General features: G+C 32.8%; 1 protein-coding gene across 6 annotated transcripts in view; it reads right to left on the reverse strand.

Moving 5' to 3' along the window:
* LOC128674606 (uncharacterized) overlaps nt 1–25,158 on the reverse strand; it is a 91,979-nt gene extending 66,821 nt beyond the window's left edge. For 4 of the 6 annotated variants that reach the window (XR_008405182.2, XM_053753296.2, XM_053753293.2 and 1 more), the window contains exon 1: nt 24,755–24,895. The gene's annotated coding sequence lies outside the window, so the exon portion shown is untranslated. Of the gene's footprint in view, nt 1–24,754 lie in introns of all 6 variants that reach the window. The other 2 variants (XR_008405183.2, XM_053753295.2) reach the window with 2 other exon arrangements.
* Between the last annotated feature and the right edge of the window lie 1,079 nt (nt 25,159–26,237).

Here is a 26,237-nt window from a genome sequence, read left to right on the forward strand (position 1 = left end):
CGTAGGTGGTGTGAAAAGAAATTAATTTATACAAAATGTTCGCTTCTGCCACCATATATCATCGTGACAAAATATTTGATGACACCCCAAATTTATAATTCCAAGACATTGCCGCAAACTATTTTAGAGATTATGGTCATAAATAAGATATTTCGGCAAAATCTGATTCATGATTAATTTAGGCAAATGTAGAAGAATGTTAGGTTGAATTTGTTATGCTTATTTTTAATTTGTTGACAGAATAACCTATAAATAATATAATAGATATATCTACTTAAAATATTTTAAATCATAAGTTTATTGAGGTATCCTTAAAAAATGAATAAAATTAATTCGTTTCGGACATTATGTAACCATTTCCATGTAATGATTTTTTAAATCCTTTTTACATTTTTTGAAGATTGGGTTATCGGAATTTTCTCTAGACAAGCAATAAAATGTCGACTTCCCATCGCCAGTAAAGTTCCGAATTAATTTTATATACTTAATTCGAGTTTTCGTTAAGTTTGACTTATAAAAAGGCCATAAAAGTCACATAATCCAGTAACACGATCTTCATTGGCCTGAATGGAGGAGTTAAATCTGATTTTACATCGAATGAATCGATGACATAGTTTTGATACATTTAACTATTTAATTTTTTTATCGAATTCTTTTAGATAAATAAAGCACCTTTGCCAATATCATATGAAATATTTTTATAATTATTGCATTGACAGAATTTGTTTGGATGCATTTTCATGCTCATTTTAGCCCTATCTCATGCTCATATTCAGCTAAAAACGATATATTTATTCATTCATACGAAAATTAAAATACGCAAGATATATACAATAAATAATATACAGTGAGTTATACTATTACTTAAACTATATCTATGTACATAGAAACAAACAATTTATCAATGTGCGATATGATTTAGCTAACACTTTTTGGCTTTCCCGTTACGTGAATCAGTTACTCGACCCTTGTAACAATCCAGGTCGTGGGCTGAGCACCTCATGCATCATAATCTTAATGAACGAACCATCAGGTAGCGAAGACCATTAATAAAATTTTCTATACCATTCGACGGAGAAATAAGGTGAGGTTTAGACGCCTCATTTAAACAGACGAACGAAAATAAGTGTACTTTCTACCGTTTTGGTTATGTTTGTTTCGTGCGTGGAACATTTCGAGTTGTTTATGGGATTTTAATGGTAACTGTTTAATATATATATTTTAATAAGGATATTGCACAATGACCGAATACCGGATGCTATTCAGTTTAACTTCTACCAAATTCGGTTTTGATGCAGGATAAAATCAATTATGTATTTGAATTTTATAATCACTTTTTGTTGTCATCTACTATTTCAACAAAAAAATTATGATTAAACATTTTGTTAAAAACTTACAGTGAAATATAGATTACCAAACACATATTCGATACATCTCTATCAAGATATAAAATATGCATGTTATTTGGACATGATATAAATGAATTTTCCGTTTTGACTTTAACGGCGCATTGTCTGAATGTTAACGCATCATTGTCATGTCACAATTTTAAAAAGGTTTTAGACGGTAACTGTATGTTAATTTTGTAGGGCGGTTCCGGGCCAAGTAACACATGTCGTCGGCGGCAGCCATTGTTAAAAACTCGATACCGACAACCAACAAGAATGTTCGGCGATAGCATCTATAGCGGTCATTTTACTCGATTAAGTATTCGATTTGTTGAAATCAATTTATTTGTGTTCGAAACTGTTTCGATTTAACATGAGAAATTTATTGTCTATAACTTTTATTGTTCACTTTAAATTTGGAATTCAATTTCTAGAGCGCGACAAAAAGAATAAACATTTTCTAGCGTTTTGTTTAAAGTGCCACAGAGAAAAATACAATTCTATTTTCAAACATTAAGATGAGAAACGATGCGACGAAGTAAGGCAGGACATCGGCTAGAATTAACATAAATGAGATAAAATCGCAATTAATCAAGTTCTCGAAATAGAACATGAAATAACAGAGATGGTAGTGGCGAAAACTTCGAAGGCAAAAATTAATTATAACCGAAAACAGATCTAAAGCATGATAGCTGGTTTAACCAAAAGACATTTTGATGTAGATATTCAAAGTTAACTCTCGCGAATGCTGTATCTCTTAGGCATTAAACTGTCAAACAGAATATAATTTGAGCTCTTTACGCTTGTTTTACGATTTAGCTTTGTTCGAACAAAAGTTTTAAAATATTAAAATATTAACTTTGTGAATAGGTATATCAATTGTTTTTTAGGTTTTGTAATGTTTTTCCCAGTAAGGAAAGATTATGTATGACATTGGACTTGTGGAATAAATTCTGGTGCATAAACAACACAGTAATCTGTAAAGAAAAATAGAGATATACAAAAACAATACAAATAGAAATATAGAACTTAGTAGATATTTACGTCGAGAATTCATTCCCAATCCGGATTCTGGAGAAACTTTGAGAGCTGGGCCAAATCCTCCCAAGAGGGAAGTTAGATCACGCTTGCACTCAGTACTTTTAACTAAATTGAAGTTGTGGCCAAAGAGAGCGCCCGTTGCACCAATGCACGTGACGCATCAGTCCGTCTGTCCGATTGCGCTTTACGTGAGTGGATTGCAGACTTCTTTATTCTAGGACAGGGCTAGCGCATACTATAACATATTACAGCGAAATCTGAGTTGATTATTTTTAGTTAGTTTCAATTTTTTTTTAATACTGGCCGGATAGATTATGTCCACTTTAAATATTGCTTTTTAGAAAATATTTTGGTCAATTGTGACACCCCTATCACAAATTTTGGAGGACGTTAGTCAATCAGAATGATAATTTTCGGTTAGTCATCGGATCACGTTCGATGCATTTGACAGCTCTGCGGTTAGGATAAATTTTGTATGGGTTTGAATTTTGAATACTTCTCAGAAATATGTCCGTTGATGTAAAAAATTTAATAAGCGTGGTGTGTAAAATTAAATTCAATTTAAAATATTTCGTCAATGCACTATTTGCAATGATGTCGGCATAAACCTAGATCTAATTAAATTATACATTTTATTGATTATTTTCTGTCTAATTCTACTCAGTATTATTATATTCTATTATAGCTGATATAATACGGGTTTTTAATTAATTGTGTAAACTAACGCGATGTTCAATCATTAAAGTAAATAATTAATTTCTGCATGCAGTACGCTCATAACACACGTCAAAATTGTAAATTCAATAGTAACAGATCGGTGAATGTTCAAACAGAAATTGAATTACCAGTTACGCATACAAACACAACTAATCTGATTTCACATGAATGCGAATGTCATTATTCTGAATAATATTAAACAATTCATTTAAAAAATATTATATATTGATTTGAATAAGTAGTTCATACAAACGTAATATCTAAATAATATCTAAAGCCTGAATAAAATAAAAATAACAATAATAAGATTAAATATTAATAAGATTATTAATTCCACATTTAGATATTTTCAAGTAGGTTAAAATTTTGGAAAAGATTTTTCAGAGATATCAACCTTACCTAAGTTAGTATAACTACTGACTTAGTCCAAATTACATGATGTGGAATATTCAAGCATTGAATACTATTTTGGTATCACATTATGTATGGGTATATGGGAAGTCTTTTGTAGTCATGGAGTGGATGGAGTAAGGCAGCCCATTTATTGTTTACCACAAGCCATTTACTATCAATTCGCTTCTGTACCTGTAACAAAATATTATCTGTGGTTAGAATACAACAAAAATATTAGTTGTAACACTAAAAGCACGATCCGAAACCTGCGAGATTAGTATAAAGGAAAAATATGTTACGCGTGCGTTATATACAATATTATATACACCTGTACCTGATCTTTACATCTATGTTTAAAAATATAAAGTTAGTAATTGCTAATGAATTTTTAATTGGCTTAGGCTAACGTGAAATGCAAGCGAAGTGAGTTTTTCTTAGAACGTTGACAATTTTTTCTTCCAAGGTAACAACGTTCCTGCCCTAGGAATATTCCCAGTATATATCTGCCCGTAGATCTTATACGAGTCGACAAAATACACAAAAAAACAACCTTTGCTGATACAACTGGGCACATTCAGATGATATATAAAAATGTTCAGTATTAAGAAAAGTTTGTAATGTTACCACGAGAAAAAGTAATTATTCGTAGTCACACTGGTGTTAATAAAACGATGTGACCACGCGTCCGAGGGGAAACTTTTTAAAATGTTAGCCGTTACTCGCAGCACCACCTGTGGTAGTATATATTTGATCGGAGGTTATTAATTTTAATTAATTAAAATCATTACTGTCAATGTTTTTGCTGCACCACCGTACCTCAATGACGGATTCGAAAGCGATGTGTTTGCACTGGCATGGTATTCTAATTGACACTAGTACACTAGAGCCTGACGGTCCATCGATCGGACTGGTAGAGCACACAGTTTATTTTTAGCTCGCCTTTGCTCCGGTTTGGCTAGCGTAAATTTGATGATTGGCTTTTCTATTCATATCTCTTTGTCTTTACTTAAGATAAAGCCTGTTTAGTTTGTATAAAGTAACAGTCCATATCTTACAAAACAGCATAGAAGAATCTAATGGGCTCTAATGGGCTCTAATGGTTAACGAATATGCAGAAAAACGCTCTAATAGCATAGAAGAATCCGATATCCTACATCCTCGTATTTGTCATGTACTATATTTGGGCACATATAGTACACGGCGACACGACATACAATTTTAAAACGGCGTTTTTTTCATTTCTATTAAAGAAAGTACCACGTATCATGCATTTTAAATTAATTTCTGAATCCAGTTAAATATAATTTTTAACTTAAACTAGCAAATAAATGGTTGAATGAACTTCGAATGCTTTAAACCGAGATTACCCGCTGTATAGTCTACTACATTTCCATCTACTCTACACAGACGTTTATATACGAGTTTGAGTAGCTTGTTGTGTTGTCGACTGTACCCTCAGTCTGTAATGTACGACTACCCCCATCTTACGTAATCCTTGCACGTGAGCTTTCACAGTATAAAGCAGTGCAACGTTTTAGAATGGCCATTACTATGGAAATGACTATACAACTACATATCCGTCCTTGTTGCATCGAATACTGAATACTTTCGAATATGATTGATATTACAAGAGTTATAATGTTTAACAATGCCATATCTCATAGGCATTGTTAAATCCATAGAATCCATAGTTCAGTCATATTAGAAAGTAATTAAGTTGAATCTGGATGTGCGATATAGCACGCAATAAAGCATAAACAAAACAAGCGTAATAAATCAATTTGAGACATAGGATAAATGGAGTAGAAAGCTTTACTTTTCCAGAAATACAGCGTGGTATGCAAATTGACTAAGAAGCTTGTGTACATGCGTTTACTTAGTGTGAGCAAAGTCAAACAATTACCTAGGTTGGCTCCGCGAATAACAATAACATTTATCAAATTACTCGGCTGAATGAGTCGGCAATACGAGGGAGAATATCCAGAAATATTTAGAGAACAGAAGCACGTACTTAAACGTAGTTGTTATGTTTATCGTACGGAATGTTTACCTAAATGAGAGGCTCGCATATTTTAAATAGTTTAACAAAATCAACCAATAGTTTGGTGGGTACTCAAAATCATAATAAAAAGTTAAATGATTAGAAAATGTTTACTACTTGTTGTTATGTGCTTTTTTTGAGCAACCAAAGGCTATGCTACTAGATGTGGATAGTAATTAAACAGTTTCACCAACCGCATCTGTGTGCAATCAATTAATTTATCAGTCATATCATAATTAGAAGAAATTCATTCATTCTTCTGGCGCGAAACCAACATGATTTGGATGTGATTATTATTATGATTTATATATATCTCTCTCCCATGAACTGATTTCCTCAATTCTGCATCCTCATTATTTTGGGACAAAATTGACAAAGCAAGCAAAGCTTTCAAGGCTGGCTCGCGTGTTGCCCGTGTTTGCATCCATAATTTGTTTGTTGGCGGCATACGGCGGGATACATTAATGTATCTGAGCAGTGCACGCGACCAGACAACCAGACAAGTCTTGACACTCGACTTTGGATGTTTACAGTCTGCAAGATATAAGGTTAAATATTAAAGGTAAAAGATATTACCTGTTTCATCAGTTACTGATAAAGTTACCGATATTTGTAAATTATCGAAGTGTTAGAAATTGTGTTGGATAGGGCTAACTCACAAATTACTTCAGGCAAATTTATTGACCAGTTACTTTATCAGTCAAATTACAATATGATGTTTATTAGAAAGTGGCCCTTTCGTTTTAAAATACTGTCAATCTGCGTATGTATTTAGACAAATAGATAAGTGATGAGAATAGCTTATTTCAATTAAAACTCATTTTATGAATAAGTTCTCTCACATAAATATATTTGACTTAATTTTCAAATTTTAAAATCAAAAATATATTTTACAAAATTAAAAAGAAATATATATATATAGACATTTTGAAATAAACTCAACCCAGTAAGAATAAGCGAAGATGTCCGACGAACGACGTCCTTGCATTTTATAAAGTTAACTCTAAAATTCATAATTACTTTCTAGAAATGTTATAAAGTAGTGAACTGCCAGTTCAACTTTAACCTGACCACGCTCCAGATCGTTACAAGGTTCGTTGACTTATAATAAGAAAGTTACTTTTTCTAAGTACTATTTTATAATAATGGAACAAAAGACAAACCATTTATGTTGACAATAGTTTTTGAAACCAAAACCAAAAAAGTAAATATACAAGCGCAGGCTGAGTTCCTTTAAACATGATAGGATTTTTTTTATCCCCTGACGACAGAATGAAGAGAGTTATAAATTTATCGTGTTTGTATCTTTATGTCTATCCGTGGAATCGTAATAGTCCAACGGCTAGTTATTTTATTATTTGATAGAGATAATCGAGAGTTTTCTTAGATAATATGTTTATTTTTATTTATGGAGAGAAAAGACATATTGCGCCTTCTCTATTTTGTGTCATACCCGCATCTACTCCTCTCTCCTTCATATCCCCTCTTACACAGTCCATCAAGCCTCATCTAAAAACCGTATTGGTTCCCTTCTTCTGTAACTTCATATTCAATGTTCTTTTAAATGTTTGTTTTCTCTCTTCATTATAAGTCCATACCAAATGAGTCTATAACTTCTTACTTTTTCATTTATAGCCGCTATCTCCAATCTTCTGATCAAAAGACCATTCATTGTTTGTTTCATAAATAGTTTCGGGCTGATCCACTTGTGCCCTTGTGCCCACACTGCCCATTTAAAACTATTATTGTCCTCCAACCAAGCCCAATGGCTTTATTGATTTGGGTTATAAATAAAAACTATATCAATTGCAATTTGGGTATCAAATACGCAATATCTCTGTGTATTGATGAACCAAATTCAATGTTTCAGTTTTGCAATACGAAAATGCCTAGTTTGCATAACAAAATAAATATTTCAGTTAAAACTTGTGTGTTATCAATAAAACAATATTATTCACACGTTCCTATTATACATACATTTGTCAACTGACAACGCGATGAAGATGTATATATATATTGCACATAGTAATATTCTGTGGAATAAGAGTTTATCAAACTATTCGATAGAAAGATACTAATTACTATGTTGGTAGTCTGATCATAATATGTCATCAAAATGTATAATAAAGTATTGATAAAACTATAACTTGTCGAAACGAAAATAAACCAACTATTGATATCTAACAAACAAGTCGCCAAATAGGTAGTGTAATAAATAGTGGCCAACCAAATATCAAAATAAATATTTCATAACTACTATTTGTCCCAATATATTTATTTATTTGTAAATTTTCGCCTTGCTGTTAATTGTATACTAAACAACATATTTAATACCCTGCTGTTTAGTATATAATACTCCATAACTGTAGCTAATTTTAAATATTGCCAACGTGACGACATTAGCACAATATATTTTTATTTATGCGTCATATTTAATATAAATATGATTAATATAATATAATTCTGCTTTCAAAATATTTCACATCAAATCTATATTAGATATTGCAAGATGCACGAAAATGCATAAACACAACGTGCACTTTCGTTTATTCAAACTCTATACATTTGTATAGCATGGTGCCTTATTCAAACTTATGCAAATTTAAATTATGCAGTTTCACCGCAAGCTATTAGTATTTCTCTAAAATTGTTACCTGCCATTTCTCTTCGTCGGAGTGAAAATGGTTGCTCGGATACTAACTTTTGAAGCTGAATTCAACGTTTATAATAGCTAAGTTTTGTGTTATAATCATTTCTTAGTCCCGTTGAAATTCGACATTAGTAGTTTCATTTTGGGAATTTGATTAAAAGATTTCAATGCACTGTGTAATATTTGTTGTATAACATGTAAATACGTTCTATAATACTTTGACCAATGTTATAGGGGAAACAAAGCAAATTGATATTAATAATTAATTAGCCAAAATATGTTTCTTTTTCGAATATACACTAGCAATTTTGTCGATGCCAGATTATTCTGTTTCATGTCAAATCTGCATTTATGTTTTAAAATGTCGATATATATTTTTATATATTTTTTGATGGATTAACAAAACCACGATTTGTAAAACCTCAGACGCTGTGATAATAAGTAGGGTAGTAAATGATAAAATATAGTCAACTAAGCATCACTATAAAGCTGTAAGTCCACGAAGCACACCATACAGTTCGTTAAGGTGTCTTATCTTAGTCTGCAGCGCAGCACTCCGCATACTTGCCTCGCGTGACTCCACAATTTACGTCGAGACTTCCCACAGGTAAGGATTTAAATCCTTTTCACCTCTCACTTTGTAAGCGAGTTTTGTATGTTAATTTAGATTAGTTTATGTTTCATGGATTGGTATTTCGAAAACGTTTCGTAAAAAGTAAATTAATCAATTCTAAATTATTTATTAATAAAGAAATCAACTATTGTCAATTAATTTAAGAATTAATTATTTTTGTAAACAATTGATTACCATAATATGTTATTATTAAAGTCATATTTCCTACAAATAAACTTTCGGAAAATCGACATTGTTATGTAAACGAAAGAAGCATATAGATAGTAGTAGAAAAAACAAATGCCGAAATCATACCTATTTATCTTTGCTGACGATTACAAAACAATAACACAAAACTGTATAATATATAGGTTTTATTTATTTATTTTCAACCTTTACTTTATTAGGTATACAAATTAATATAGGTATAAAAGGTGGGCCTAACGCCATACCTATGGCAATCTCTACCAGTCAACGTTTTAATGACTTTTCAAATTTAAATTTAACATGATTTTATTTCTCCTATTCATTTTTAAACGAAATGGCAGTTTAAATACGTTTTAAAACCCTACATTATACCGAACACAGCGTCACGCCCACAGCGACTTTAAAGATTAACGTTTTAAATGCTACTTTCTGAACAAATTTATTTTTAAAAGCAAATCTTTCTTCGTAATCCGTATCTATTCACGTAGTTCATTCATTTTTAACTCATAATCATGTACATTATAATTTACAATACAATATAATTGCAGCCATGATATGGATATTTGAATTAATTACAACTTCCTATTCCATGCAATGTACTACGCATTAAAACCTCAAGTTTTTAGTATGTAGTCAGTATGTACTAGCTCAATATGTTTTAGAAAATACTTTATTTTCGTTGTGGTATTCCTCAAGGCTGAACCTATTGTATGGATGTGGCCTCATGGCTGAACCTATTGTATGGATGTGGCCTCATGGCTGAACCTATTGTATGGAAAGTATAACACATAATGACTTTTTAATCAAAATATATAACATACAATATTTTGCTATTTTTATCATTAAATCAGAAATAAATATAATACCTATACACAACTCGTTGGCTAAGTAGAGATATGCCTAATTTAGTAATTCTTCGGGCGAGTCATGAAAGTTATAAATAGACACTAGGAAAATTCGGAAAACCACAAATTCTTTTGAGTAGGTACACTACTAAACACAACACTTTTATCGCTTAGCGCTATCTTGGGAAGCATGACAGGACCCATAAATTTGTGTGGGCAACATTTTCCGGTTATCTCACCTTTCCCTTATCACTGACCAGTGAGGACGAAATAAAACTGATATTGCATGAAATCCTAAAAATACTGGAATCCGAAAATAGAAAAAAGGAAGAAAACAGCTAAATACTAGCCAGGCTTGGTACGGGTCTAATAGGGTGTTTTGTATTTATAAACCTTCGTTAATACATTGTTTAATCAAATTCAATTGAGTGGTTTAAAAGTTTTAGTTGCACTTTATGGCAAGGTGGTGCCACCTTGCTATCTCTATTTGGTGTTTATGATTGACTGGTAGAGAATGCCATATGGCGTTAAGTCCACCTTTTGTATATATATATACATATTGTAATTGTATGTAATAAATTTTTTAAGTAAATAAATAAAATAGTTTCATTCTGACAAATTGTAGTCTAATTAACAATGAATTAGGTAATTACATCATGATGCCGTCATCTACAATTTAATCAATGGTGACAAAATTACAATGTGTGCAATGCAAAATTACATTGAATATATTAATAAACCTACATAATACAAAATAAGAATAATTTTAGTATCTGAGCAAATTATTATTCAACTCCAATCAGATTCATAGCAAAGCATACTAAGATACCAAACTGTTATTGTTTATATCGAGAGAGTTTACCCTACAAGGTATTTGTTTTTTATCCAGTGTTTTCTGCGTGCTAATGAGGATCGCCTGTGACAGGTACAATTTATCGAAAGATATTAATAAATATTCCGGATCTTTGTCAATATTTCAACACTTCCCATCAGTTGGGCCGTATGCCTGTTTATTTTCTGAGTAGTATTTAAAAATAGTAGAGCAGCATGCGTAGAAATAATCCACACACTTGAAGTGTCTGACTGAAATTACAAAATAAATGCAATTTTTAAAATGCATAGTATATTTTTAATCCGTTTTCATTACCATATTATTATTAGTGTTTCTATCCAGTTACTAACGTAATCTTTAAAACATACTGCACATGTTAGTTCTATTTTTTTAATGAACAGAAGTTCTTGTAATAATAAACGATACAAATATATTAAGTAGGCAACCTACGAGTTATTGTGGGTCAAAGGCTGGGCCAACCATTTGAACTTCGTTCTGATAAAGTATTGAGTTATAAATATAAATAATCACAGCGATAAAACGTAAGCAGGTCAGGCTTACAAATTAAATAAATACACAGAATTGGACCTCTGTATTATGACATAACTAATTAGACCGGTGATTATATGAATACATAAATATAAAAACCTACTTAATCATGTGTAATTTCAGTTGTAAACATTAAAATCTGTACCAATAGGCAATTATTCGCGGTAGAGTTAATTTTTCTATATTGCCACTGTTGAAACGCTTTTGACCAGATACTTTCGACATTATTATATTCGACATTATTATACCAGTTAACTTTGACGTTAATTTTAACCTGCGCAGAAAAAAGTGAAGTATGCCATTTTATCTAAACGATGGCGGCGTGCAGGTTAAAGTTTATGTCAAAGTTGACTGGTACAACTCCTAAATCTACTACACAATGCTTAGTACATACTTAGTATTAATGCGATTTAAATTACAACCTATTTTCAATGTGCGTTGGAAAAGCGCTCATGTGAACGAGAAGAAATCAATTTGTAAACAATGTCTGCTCGTTTACATGAGCTATGATGAACGAAATATTCTTCTGTACTACTGTATTTTATATCATTATGAAGTCATCGGTTTGTTGGAAATAAAACGAACTCTCATTGTGTTGCCAAACACCCTTCCATAAATCCTTTAAATGAACTACTTATATATGGTTTATTTTTTATTTGCTCAAGTATACACTCCACAAGTCAATAATCTTTCTTTTATATATATTTTTTCCCAGAGGTGTACTGAAGAAACCATTGATTGTTTTGTGATCGCGCAAACTTCTAAAACCACGAGTCGAATAGGAAAATTCTTTTTGTCGAGAGACGGCCGCGGCTGGATAGATTATGAGGAGACTATATCAAGCTATCCAGAAATTCCCACAGGCTCTGAGCCTTGCTGTTGAGGTATACATTGCAGAATTTATTTCCAACCTAAATGTTCCATTGTGTGCAGAAAACCAAGACGAAATAACTAAATTTTGAACAACAAAGTTCTGCCTGCATGACCTTATGTCACGGCAGGTTGAGACTTGAGAGTGGCCCGTAAAAAATATTCCATTGTTATAAAATACGTAAAAACATTACTTATAGGCACATTCATGGACATAACATATGTACGTTTGTTAATAATGTTGTAGTTTTTCGACCTTTACTATGCATAAAAATGAATGTTATTATTATAAAATTTATATAATTCCCACTCGTAATAATTTGATACAAGCAAGGTTGATGCCACAATATTTTAGGTATATCATACGAACGACAATTTTGTATATTTGTTTGAACTACTCTCACTTTGTTTGAACAACTCAACTATGAAAGTACTTTGAAACTCAGAGTTCGCTGTTTTCTTCATCACTTCTCATGATTTTCGACAGCTTCAGACATTAGCACACATATACTAAAATGTCAAAATGACAATTCACATTTTTTTGTTTAAAAACACAAATAATCACATCTCTTTTCGACTGAGATTTCACTGTCGAATAAACGTTAACAAGACTAACAACTATAAGTTTCCTTACTTGCAAGAGCAAAGTCGGTCAACGTGGTCAAATCTTTGTTTTATTAAGCACTTATTAGATGTATCGACTATATTATCTATTATATAGTACGACTAGACATAAGAAATTGTGTAAAGAACAAACATTGCGCCGACTACCCATTAATGGGATAAAGGTAAAGCAAAAAACTTTAACAAAATAGACATAAATTTAAGTATGGACTTAACCAATAAAAATAAAAATATATGCGCTAAATATTTAGACACCGCATTTCACGGCCATTTGGTTTACCAAAAACAAAACAAATGAGCATCACCACCGAAAAGAATGAAAATTGTATAGTTAGTGCAAACTGACAATAGTTTAAGTTTCTTTCACGCACTAAATACACCATTGTGATGCAAGTGTAGCATTAAAGCTCAAGGAAATAAACAGAATACAGATGGGACACTCCGCGAGTACATTTATTATACAAGAAACATTGTAGGAATTTCAGGATAAAACGTACACTAATAAGCCTGGTCAAGGTCCGTTTAACAAGACATAAATAATAAAAAAATAAAAATATATTCATGTGATATTAGTAAATTATTGTAAGTATTGAAAAGGGATTGTCACAAAATAATGTAATAATGACATTACAGTTACTTTGTGCTGACATTCGCCGTCTAAGAACTGTTATGGGAACTTCAATTCGTTGCTAGTTACAGATAAAATGAAATAAAGTGAAACTTCTGCGCACAAATTATTTTGAGTCAGTGGAGTTAAATACGGCAATTATTCAAAGAAGCCAGGTTCATTGTTGGGCGAGCTGTGCGGCCATAATGCTCACTAAATTTGGATTTTCATGCCTTATCATCCTACATAAATGTTTCAGTTCAGTTTTATTTTAATACCATTAAGCTTGATACCTCTTATTTTTAAATAGGTTGTAGATAAATCATTTATACAAATAATCGTATTCTGGTAATAGTCTTATAGATCTAATTGTCTTTGTTACAAAGATTTATTGCGAGTGGAGTAAAGATGAAAAAAAATCAAATACCACAGACAAAATTTACAGAATTTATGAAAAGTATTTACTTATATATGTAATTGCGAATAAGGGACACATGCCTTAACAGCTTATGGGCAGCAATAGCATCCCCAAGGAAGGTTGACCTTCCTTGGGGATCAAAATTCAAAATTGAGCTTCAAGACGTCGCAGCTCTGAATAAAACCAGGAACACGCGAGTATAAGACAGAGACATGTAATCACAATAACTTGGAGAGAGTTCTTATCATGAAACAAAATTGTTGGAGAACCAACGCTTCAATATATTGTTTTATAAATCAAAAATAACAAAGACAAACACAATTAACAGACTGCCATCTGCAGATAAAATAACTGAAAGCTGATTGTACTATTTTGATTTACCACGCAGTCTAGTTGCCCTCGCCTACGGCTGCGCTAACTGTACCTCCTAGGTATGAGGTTTGATTTCTGGTTGAGATAAGAATAACATTATACGCACACTCTTGTCTTTTGTAGAACATCTAGGACTAAGGAAGTGAAAGTCTAAAGTAGGTACTTGTTACCGTATTTTTTGTATCTTATAACCGATATGTTGAAAATATTCAATAAAATCCAAAAATATGAAATATGATACATAAATACAATAGAGCTTTAAAATAACTACGTTACCATTTTAGACGGTTTTAGAATTTCGTCAGCGCATCGCATAATAATTGGAATTCTGTGAAATCATATTTTGCCCAAATTGTACTTTTTATTGTTTATTATTGTTTAAAATAGTAATATAAAAATACTATTTTAATGGACGTCAAGATAAAAAAATTGGTTCTCCAAATTGTTATCTTATGTACATTAAAAACGTATAACAGTATTCTATTTTCTTTTAAAGAAATCCAATATAACAGTCACAAAAATTTTATCGAAACGAAAAGAAATACTAGACGGAGAAATTTCAAAAGATTTCATTAATAGAATTGGATACTTCCCCTCCGATCGGCGAGAAGATAAAGTATCGTAACCAGAGAAATGCTTCCCTATTAAGGCTGTGTTCTTGCCAATATTATACTTACAACAGCGAGAGAACAGAAGTCTTTCTTAGACAGCTTCTTTGCAGGTCTTGCTATCGGCTGACCAAACTTTGGCGGTTTTGACGTACAGTACTGGGCTCTTCTTGCGGTAAATAATTAATTTAATTTTGCTTTCATACAAAATAAGCAATAATGTATAGGTAATACGCATTAGATGTCTGAGTTCGCCTTATCGTGTAGTCGGCACATGGATTTAATACGGAGTAGGTACCTAATAATTCCATGAGTCGGCATTATAATATGCAATTAGATGGCGCTACAGTCGCTGGCTACAACAACGAGACGGATTTGTTATTGATATTGCCACGTAATTCACCAACGCCGAAGAAATTTCGAATAAATCGTCAAAAATATTATTTTTTACGTTCTTCATGTATTGACCAATATCTAATGTTATTATTATAAACATTTCATTAACATTAAAAAATATAGTATTACATCACCTAATAAATTTATGAGTAGCAAGGAGATAGTAATAATCTAATATTGTTGACGTAATAATAGTAATATTGTTGACATAATTCTGTTCCGCTAATATTTTGAATTTCAACAAGATTTATTCACAAAAAAATTGCTCAGACTCAGAGATGTTTATCGCATTAATATAATATAGCATTAAGATCACAATGGGTCGGCTCAAGAGAGGTCCAATATAAGGAGCTCATAGAGTCTGGTCTTTGTTGTGGATATAACTTTATGCCTCGAAAGGCGGGGACAGTATAAAGCAAAGACTGCTTTCAATAAACCCAATGGCCCCTCATACTTTTGTAGTTTAGCTTTTGTGCAATGAAATGGTCTATTATTTGGATTTAAAATGTTTGAAGGTTTAACATAAATAAGGGATGTAATTGGAAAGTAAACCTTGCACATACATAAAATGTAATCCTTTGAGATAAGTTCTGTAAGAAAATATGCCATCATTTTATAAACTCAAGCTGAATTTGGGCTCATTAAATATTTTTGACATTCACGATATACTCGTCTCACCCCGGCTTCGCTCGGGTAAAACCATTATAAAATGTAGCCTGTGTCACTCCTGAAGGTTTCGCCTATCTCTGTGCCAAGTTTAAAATTGACCCAATACTTTTTGAGTGAATTCATTACAAACAAAAATACTAATCTTTCCTCTTTGTAACATTAGTATGTATAAGTATTCTCTTATTCATAAATTTTGAGTAGGTACTCTGGTACTATACTTTAGTATAGTAGAAAACTTCCATGTTTATTTTCACATTGCATTAGTTCACAGATTTGTGTGAGCGTTTGTTTCGCGTCCGGATGTAATACTTTAGTACCTACCTGTGTCTCCATATTGTGGTGCAAAGGGAACATGAATATGTTGCGTGTTTACACGTATTCATGTGTATGTGTTAACAGTGCATTCTATTGAAGTTTCTATTTCAAATATTTTGTTACAAATATTTTTCATAAGTAGATTTTTGTGTAAATAATGTTAGCTTGTGTGTATGCGTCCCTTGCGGGTGTACCCCATGGACAATAAAATCGAACTCAGTCGTCATCCGACCACCGTCGCGTGTAACACCTCTTGGTGTATTAATTGCCGTTAATTAAGTAGTATAGTTTTACAAAAGTACATTTTCTTTTTTCTAACAATAAAAACAAATGTTGTATGTATTTCCATTATAGAAATTCGCTGATCGAGGAGTGAATTGCTTAAATTACGTTTTCGTACAAATACAATTGACTATTTTTATATTTTCTCCTATAAATAATTTTTTATACTATCAATATATTAGAACCTAAGGCCCTAAACGATAAACGTGGCTGATAAACACATTCGTATTATAATTTCGCTTCAAACACTGCTACGTGCAATTCTGACACATTAGTCTCATTAATGTGAATCCACTGTAAATTTTCCAATCCCGTTGTCAGAGCTGTATGAATCAGACAGGAATCAAAGTCCCCTATATCCAGACGAACGCAAGCTAACAAATGCGAATGGTATAGGTATAGCAGATCCTCCGGGAGATACCGCTATTTCGATCCACAGGATTATGACCCTTATTGCTTTGTTAATTTCATGGTTATTAGTACATTTTTCTTGATTTAATTTATTCTTGATCAGTTGCGCCCTGACGCTTGACTTCCATGGGAGTTTTGGGAAAAAAATAACCTTGGTGCTATTGTATCACATTTCATAGATTTTCTTTTAGAGGAATTTGCATAATTGAATGCTCGAGCGTCAGTATTTTAATATGAAAATGTATTTATATACCCGTTAATTTGAAACAAAAGTGTGATGTATGTATTATCTTTCATAAACCCTTCATCTATAAACTGATATCAGCACTTTATTGTGCCGAAACTCGCACTGGCGAAATAGCAGAGCGGTATGAAAAGATCGAATTTATTACTTCATAAGTCACGGGGTTAGTAATAATCGTCGACAATGGGCAATAAAGTGTTTATAGGCACTAAAATTCGATCTACTCTCACGTCGGGACTCGGAAGTCAACTGTGCGATTGCCATTTGGATTATGTGCGCCGTGCCCTGCCAGTCAAGAGGTTTTTATTTTTTAATGATATTAAAGGCATACACGCTCAAATTCAAATTCAGATAATCACAGAAGCGGTGGTAAATATAATCGAATGGTCCTAAGTTCTTAATGAGACAAAGAATTGAAACAACGCATTAATATGTTTTTGTATCACTACAACTTAGGGCTATATTTTTAACTTATACCTTTTATTTAATAAACTGTTTGAATAATATAATTCGAGTAATCGGTGTAAATTTCATTGGATAATATTGGTAGGTACTTATTTAGACTAGAAAATATATTTTATACTTACTAAAATACATAATCACATCAATATACGACAAGATATAAAAACAGAAACACCAATAGGCATAAAATTAATATCAAAATGAAAGATAAGATATTTAATAGCATTAACGACTTAAATTCAAACCAGCTGAGAACATTGAGAAATTATTTGAATATTTTAAAAGTGTCAAATCACAGTGAAGTAATTATGTGACTTCCTATAGCATCGATATCAGTAATCTTATATCGATAGACAAAACATAAAGTTTCGACGTGAATCTTTTCCAATTTTAAATATAAATTACCAGAGCGTTTTCTAATGCCTATTGAGAATTTGGAACCAGTTATGGGACCATTTCATTAACAAGAAGATTGCTTACAGCCATTTTAGCCGTTTACTTATATAATGACAACCCTATATGGCCTATCATTTCGAGTTAATAGATATACATTTCTTTCCAAGTAATTTATGTAAGTAATATAACTCGTAAAGCTGAGGAGGTAAATCATGTAGTATAATCGTCTTGTCTACTTGCTATGAAATATTATAAGGTATAAAAAGCTAGTTGTTAACCAATCGATATGAAATTGAATTTTTGTAAGTATTGTTCGCATTCATCGTCTTTTAGATTACGTCTAACGAAAATAATTTTTCTTCTGAGATTTGATTAGCTGCTGGAAAAACGTATTTCATTTGAAATATTAGAATGAATTCAATACTAAGTAAACAAAGCTTCAGGTTATTTGTAATTTAATAAAGAAATGCATATTATAATTCTTACTCAGCTAATTAATGCTCTCTCCAACATGAAATTGAAACTCGACCTTATACGAAGTTTACGAGGTCCCAACGTAATTACATATTTATTTGGACCCAAACCGATGACAGGCCCGTGTAAACATTTTGATGGACCTATTGTCGAACCAGAATCCGGAGAACGGCGAATTACTGCTTACTAATTTCGCATAACAGTATGGGTTCCCAGATACAGAGTCAGTTTTGATCCACGTCAAATGTTATCCGAGTAGCTTGTCCACCCATGAATTTTGAGCGATTTACTATGTTGGACTGTAAAACTATCATTTATGTTTATCCTAGCTATTTGGATAGAATCACTTATAATATACTAATTAGATAGAATCATATTGTTTCTGTGCTTGTGAATACATTTTAGAAGGCGAAAGGGCGAAACTTCTTCGCTAAACACTTAGTCAAATAAAACTTCATGTTTGCAAATAGATATTATTGCAATATTTGAATTTCCCAACATCTTAATATTCGTTACTAGTAAACACAACTTCAAACCAATCTTTGTTGAGGAAGACAGCTAAACAAGAGGTAAAGCAAATAGACCGCGGGCTAAACATTACAAGGAAGATAATTTTCCTGGTATCGATGAATGTATAAAATAAACAGCTGGCCGCGGCATCCTATCATAACATCATTGTTTTGGTAGTCCAGCCAGCCACCAGCGGCCGGTATCTGAACCAACTAACTCGCTATACATTTATAAGACATAGATAACGAGATTTAAAATTAAAAGAGCCAAGATTCTATTAATATTAAGTTTCAAACAAAGCTTCAAGAGATAGGGTTCAACTGGCAACCGGAGCCCAAGAGATTCGACTTGAGGAAAAGTGGATTTTTGTTCTGAACAACATCATAGTATTGAATTAAATATGAGTATTTCTTGGAATTATCTTCATGTTATTATAAGAACACGATATCTATGTAGAGAAGATAATAAAAAATATGAAATGTACTAATTTTATAACATTGGAATACATCTTATTATGGAGACCTTGAAACGACAACGTTAAATATACTCGTATATGCATTGCTTTTGACATACTAAACATAATAACCATCTTAATGTTCAAATTTAGAGCTGTGTTAGTAATAAAAGCTAAATTAATAAAATTCTCACCGACCTATTTCACAACCAGTATTTATGATCGCCATGGTAAAATGTGTAAGAAAGCAAATTAGCAGTAAATTTTATTGAGCATGAGCTGACAAATATCGTACTGTATGGAATATAGCTACGTTATTGATTTCCGAAGTTACCAATAGAAATATAAACCTAATACTTTTAATTGCATCTATAATTTTAACAGTTTAAGGTTACTTTAGCTGAAATCTATAAATTTGTTTAACAAATGTTAAACAAATTTATAGATTTCAGCGTGCATTTATAAACATATCCGGTTTATTGGTTATAACTGCTCAAAATAAATGTCTTTATTTTGAGCATTTGACTTGATTGAGACTGTTTAAAAATATTCCACGTCATAAAATGCACATACTTTTAAAATTCAGTGTGAATCACACCCAATGTATAAATATTTGTACTCTAATGTCTCTACTACTAATACTCTAATGTCATGATTAGACGAACTCCAAACACGGGCATTCTGTTATTGACAACATCACAAAATTTTACGCGCTGTGACTTTATTGTTTATTTTTGATGGATACGTATTTTTTATGGACTGTCAAATGCAGATGTTGAGAAATTACATACGTTTTGTTTGTAGGAAACAATTTATTAATTAATTACGCCAAAGTTCCTGGAAGCTAAACAAAAAACGGACAGCAGGCTATCGTAAACATGAATATAAAAAGCGGATACCTCTCATACGTATTCATTAGCCATAATGTAATCAAAACACCGAACATCATTCATGCATCCAGGAAATAAATCGTATAAGGTAAAGTCGGCGCAATAAAGGGTTGCTAACCGATCAACACCGGTCTACCAACTTGAGGTTAGATTAAAATCCACCCTGTTCTCACTAGTAATAATGCCCACATTTGTCGAGGCAGAAAAGAAAACAAAGATTTTGTACTTCCAAAACATTGTGTGAGAACGATTGTGAGATTTCAATGCTATAAATTTCTCCTTTACTGGATTGTAATAAGACGTAAAGTCCTTTGTACGATTGCGCATATTCATTTACTAAGGATCGTAAAGATTCGCTTACCTGCTTGTTTGTTGTGAGTAGGAGAAGGGCCGTCGCGTCCCGTAGAACCTTTTTTTACATTCAATTTTATGTGTGGGAATTTTAATGTTGGCCTAAAATGGCACGTTCTTTTCTCCACAGATGGTCTCCATTTGGCGCTGCTTTACGAAACACGTGTCGCATTCCGTCATAAAATTTTGAGTTGGTACATTCATAATTGACGGGCCTTGGAGACCAAATGAAAGAAACACATTGTGTTCCTTATTTATTGTTTTGTCCGTAAAGATCCAGCTGCATATTTTCAATAAGGAACTAATGATTGATTTATAAAACAGTTTCCACACGCAAACGAGCTTATCGTTGCTATCGGAAAAGATACTATTAATTTTATCCACGAAGCTGTGGCACTATGCACGCTGGGAATATGAAAATGCAAGTCATCAATCTCATGTTGGCCGCGGGCCGTGGTCTTGATCCTTTCGAATTACTCCAATCATTTAAAATAAACAGAACTTCTCCGAAATTTGTCTAGAGGTACCGTCTGAACGTGCCACCGCAAGGTTTTATATTGATTTATGATATTTTTTGCGATCCGGGCCTCTTTGTGCATCTGCCGATATTTTTTTGTAGATCGTGTCGCACCTTGAGTAGCAAATTTAAATCTTTTTTTCATTCTGGTATTAATTTATAGGTTGAAATGATGAAAGTAAAAAGGTATAAATACAATTGTATGTCATGAATATACATTCATTCTGTAATGTTATGTAATTACATAACATTACAGAATATTAAATTTTATGGTATTATTATAAATGTAGTTTAAATAGGTATTAAACAAGCTATAGTGATTTATCACCATGACTATTTTTAGTCGCTCTTGCATGTTTCATCATTAAAAGTAAAAATGTACTTTATATTTAATTTAATTCTTAATCGACCAATAAGAAGTAAGTAATGTTTGAAGCAGCTGGAATTCTAGCAAGAAATCCGACGGGCGCTCAGCGGGTCGCCTCGACAATAGCAACCAAATTAAAAGAAACCATAAACGTTTCGACTTGAGCCTTGCTAAAATTTATTGCTCCAAGATTTTTTTCTCTTGTTTCAGTTGCTAATGAGATTCGAATGCTGCAGCTGTATTACTGGAGCGGGCTGAGATTAAAAAATTTGCTCAGTTCTATTTACGGCGGAGATGTCTTGACGTAAATTAAAATCCTTTCTTTTTCTTGTCCGTAATTGTTAGTTCTCATACATTTTTAGCTCGAGCTGGACGAGCAAGAACCAATATTATTCCCTCTGCACGCGTATTAAAATTCGCGCGAGTAGATTGTAGGGATTCACTGCAAACGATAGGTTGGATGAACTCGCCTGTTGATTTTCATTTTAGAACTTGCAGTTGAGAGTTAAAGTCGAAATCACGTTGTTAACATGGCTTCGCGGGTGGTCCTAGGTTGTTGTACTATGCCGGCTGTCGAAGCGAAGCGAGAATGCAAATTTCACTAGTGTTTCTGGTCTACTCTCTTGGACTTTGTTGCGAATAGATAGTCTATTAACGGTAAAATTAACAAGAGAATTAATTGTTAGAATATCGTTGAATTTGAAACGAATTTGGTTGATTTTGGTTATTGTTAGACAATGTAATATGTAGGGGAATATTACAATTCCTTGGAGATGAATTTTAGTTAATGAAACATTATCCAGAACTTATTTACGTATCTCCAAAGATAGTTAAAATATAGTTAAAATAAAACAGTGGATAACAAATACAAAGTGAGCGCGGTAACACTTGTTAGAGTTACTGAAGCGATCAATGTCCACTAAAAAGGAAAATGGTGTGGAACGAATGATGCAATACGAATTAAGTGCAGCAAACTAGATCGTGAAATAAAGAGGTTCTTTTGAGGGTCTGGAGTTAAGGACAAAGGGACAATAGTGACTAAAGTACCAGAGCGTGGCGATCCAGCGCCTGCTTCCGGCAACGTGGGAACGCCTTTTTGTTGTTATCGATAATATTTCTCTCGATATCTGATACTCGATCATAACTTACAGATGGTGTTAGATAGCGGCAGTGTAGATAATTAAGGGTTTAATTACATCGTGAATGTAATTAATATTGCTGTGACATAAACAATGAACAAAGCGAGCCGTGAAATGGACGGGCAGCGATTTAATATTGAGGATGCAACTGCATAACATGTGTTCTGTTAATTTAAATTTCTTCAGTAGGTACAATAAGTAAAAAAAATAACACACTTTAGAGCGTTGTATAGCGCATTGCAGAGAGCACCCTATATCCCATAACTTACAATAATTCTTAATTTTAAATTAATAAGCACAAAAAGTATAGTATAATTAATTATCACGAAAAATGTAGGCCAATGAGCCGTGAAATAACATGTCGCAATCGAATCGCATTGACGAACTATTGTTTGGTGCGCGAATCAACTCGGCTCTCACTTCCATAGAAATCCGGGGATATTGCAGATCCGCACGGATGTCCTTATCTTTAATTACGCGTCCATTTATCACAACCCGCTGGAAAAGGACTTATGTGTTGGCTCAGAGTTGATATTAGTGTTTAGAATTTACGCTTCGAATTTACTTCCAATTATTAATTTGTATATTATAACGGCGCTTGTTATCTATCCCACTATTATATTTATCTCTATTTGGTGTCACCGTTTTGTGTAGGATAGGTACCTATCTATTTAGGAAGAAAGAAATGTAGAATGTTTTTTTAGCCAAAAGAGAACAATGGAAAAAAATATATAATACACGAAGGAAGTTGGCAGAAAATGATTGAAAAGATGAAGAAAATAAATGTAATGCCAATACCCCAATATCTCTTAAAGTGCACTGTTTAGATTTTTTTAAATTATATAAATAAGAGGAACTACAGACTGCATACAAATCCGTATTCGCCCTATCTTTGCCTAAACAATAGCTCATCAAATCGCCTGAACCGAAACATCATTTCATGGCCCATTGGCCTTTAGTCTATTTAGCACTTCCATTTTCTTGACGAGACCGACAATATCCAACCGCCGTCTTCAATTACCCGCTTGGCTTTCCAGCGTTAGCTGGGTATTAAACGTCAAACACGTGAAAGGGTTAACCGGTGCTGATCGAAATACCGGAGCGAAAATAAACTGGCGAAGAATTTGTGCCAACGGTTGCGATCAATTTCAAAACTTGTCTTCGCATACTTTAAAATTCTTAGTGGTAACTATGATCTGAGAAATGGTTGTATTATGTATAAAAATAGAATCATTGAAACTAAAATTATGTATAACAATGAATTTATTTTATTACTTCCTTTTTCACTTATCTAATACATAGGCAATTATAAAGTTATAAGTATAAATAAAAACAACCAGTAAATAACTTTAAAACATGTGACTAAAAATGTATGTGAAGAAGTAGCTTGTTTGATGAAACGAAATCGAAGCAGAAGCGCAGTTTCGGCAGCCGATCGCAGACTTGCGATAAGTGTATCAGACCAAACTAACATGCGAGGGGTTCCCAACCCGGCTAGGAGAGAGCTGCTCAGGGTAAGCATGATTTATCGGCAAACTTCACCCATTACTCATCTAACCATTCGTTACTCCAATAAAAAGAACGTCTTCCTATAATTTATTGGTACATGTATGAATTTTTATTACATTCGTCTATTTTTGAATGCACTCGATAGGGTTACTTTAAATAACCATACCTATCCGAACTTCCATTACAATAGAGTTATGACTCTGATGAAAATCTTTTAAAGTAAATATACATGTTTTCTTAACAGTAACTTTTTACCTGGATTCGTTATCTTAATTGACATTTTTGATATCTTATTTGGAAATTGATATTTTAAGCCGGTTTCCGTGTTTGAGACAGCTGATGGTGCGCAGGTGAGAAATATTTGAAGACATGTTTTTACAATCTTGTAAGTAAATGTATGCAAGAAGTGAAATAAATTAAATTATACTTTCTAATTAATATAGTAAAACAAGTGTAAACTAGTAACAAATAGTTAAAAGCAATGATAAATGATGTACACTTATTTCTAGGATGCAACAAATGTTTAAAAGGCAAATTGGAAATGAAAATGATACAGCAAGTAAGTACATAAGCTAAAATAGAGCAATAAATACCTGTAAGTTTGTAATCATAAGACGTTATTCTGATGTAGACTCCTCAAATAATATTCTTCCTTTTATGAAAATAAACTTCACGAAAAAACTAGCCCAACAGAAAATTTCAACGTTACACTCAAAACACAATACAGCAGTTTATGTCACTTCGAAACTACACACCACGCGACGAAACAACTTCGCGCGAACTTGCACTTCACAGGAAAGTATTTGAATTTTCACAGAAGTCCAAAAAATATTAGTATTAATATTAGGTCCACTGAGCTGAAGACTTTCAAAAGTGGTTCAAGTACACTGCACAATTATATTTGTCGGGAACACACACCGGGCAAACCGGTTTTCGGGAGTAGAGCGAGCGTGGCGAGCGCGGACCGACGTGCTAACTCCGCGGGCGCGCGAGCCTCTCTGTCTAGAGAAGCCCCGTAGCGGGGGACGATAGACGAAAATGGCTTCACAAGTTAATTTTTTTCTCTTTCCTCCTTTAATATTCCGCATATGCCGTGCGCGGCCGACAATGCACGCGCATGCGTTTCGACCCCCGAACATGTAGGGGATGTAATATTATCCTATGCACTGCACTTTACATAACTTATTGGGCCGTTTATTGAAGCCACTGTTTTAATACCCTTACCATGTCGGCTTTGTGTGTAGCTTCCTGGTTTGATAGACAGAACATTAATCTTTGTCCAAAATACATGAGGTAACTATAAACTTTACTTATTCCGGATATAAACGCCTATTCAATGTGAACTTTACAAAACATAACATTTAGTAACAGTTAGTGACAACAAACTTTTCAAGTATCCTTATACACAAGACGTGAAATAATGTCGATGAAAATAAATTTTCACAATATTCTTGCTCGAGTATTTATCTATGTATTTTCCAAGAAAAACGTACTCTCTTGTTACTCTACCTTATTTATGTGCAATATCTACATTATATGAAGATTATAATATCAAATTATTAAATGTACAGAGTACAGATATATAATAAAAATAACCTTTCCAATTGGATCCACCACAAATATGTGTTGTAACATGTTAGAAATATTTAAAACAAAACAATAAATTCCAGTTCAAAAACACGTGTACACACTTTTAAAGAAATAAATTCATTGCTAGCTACAACCTACAACTAACAAAAATCCTAAACCTGAAAGGTCTGCTTATGTTCAACACGTTAACAGAATTATTTATAACAGAATTCAATTTGATAAAGGTTCGGCGTTTACCAAACCAAAGAACTCGTAGCAGGCCCTTTCGACTGTGGAGCTTTTAATACTTTAATAAAAAATGAAACCCCGAACACTGATACAATAAATTATTTACAACTTGGCACTTGAACTGCCATTAGCACGGCTATTACATTTATTTTGGAACAACCGAAGGTTCCGTTCGGAAATTTCAACATTCCGACAGCATCTGAGATTTTTAATTAATTATTTAGGTAGGGTGAGGCGGAGCATTAAAATGATCATTCA

The sequence above is a fragment of the Plodia interpunctella genome, chromosome 13 (assembly GCF_027563975.2).
Source record: "Plodia interpunctella isolate USDA-ARS_2022_Savannah chromosome 13, ilPloInte3.2, whole genome shotgun sequence".
Classification (NCBI taxonomy): Eukaryota; Metazoa; Arthropoda; class Insecta; order Lepidoptera; family Pyralidae; genus Plodia; species Plodia interpunctella.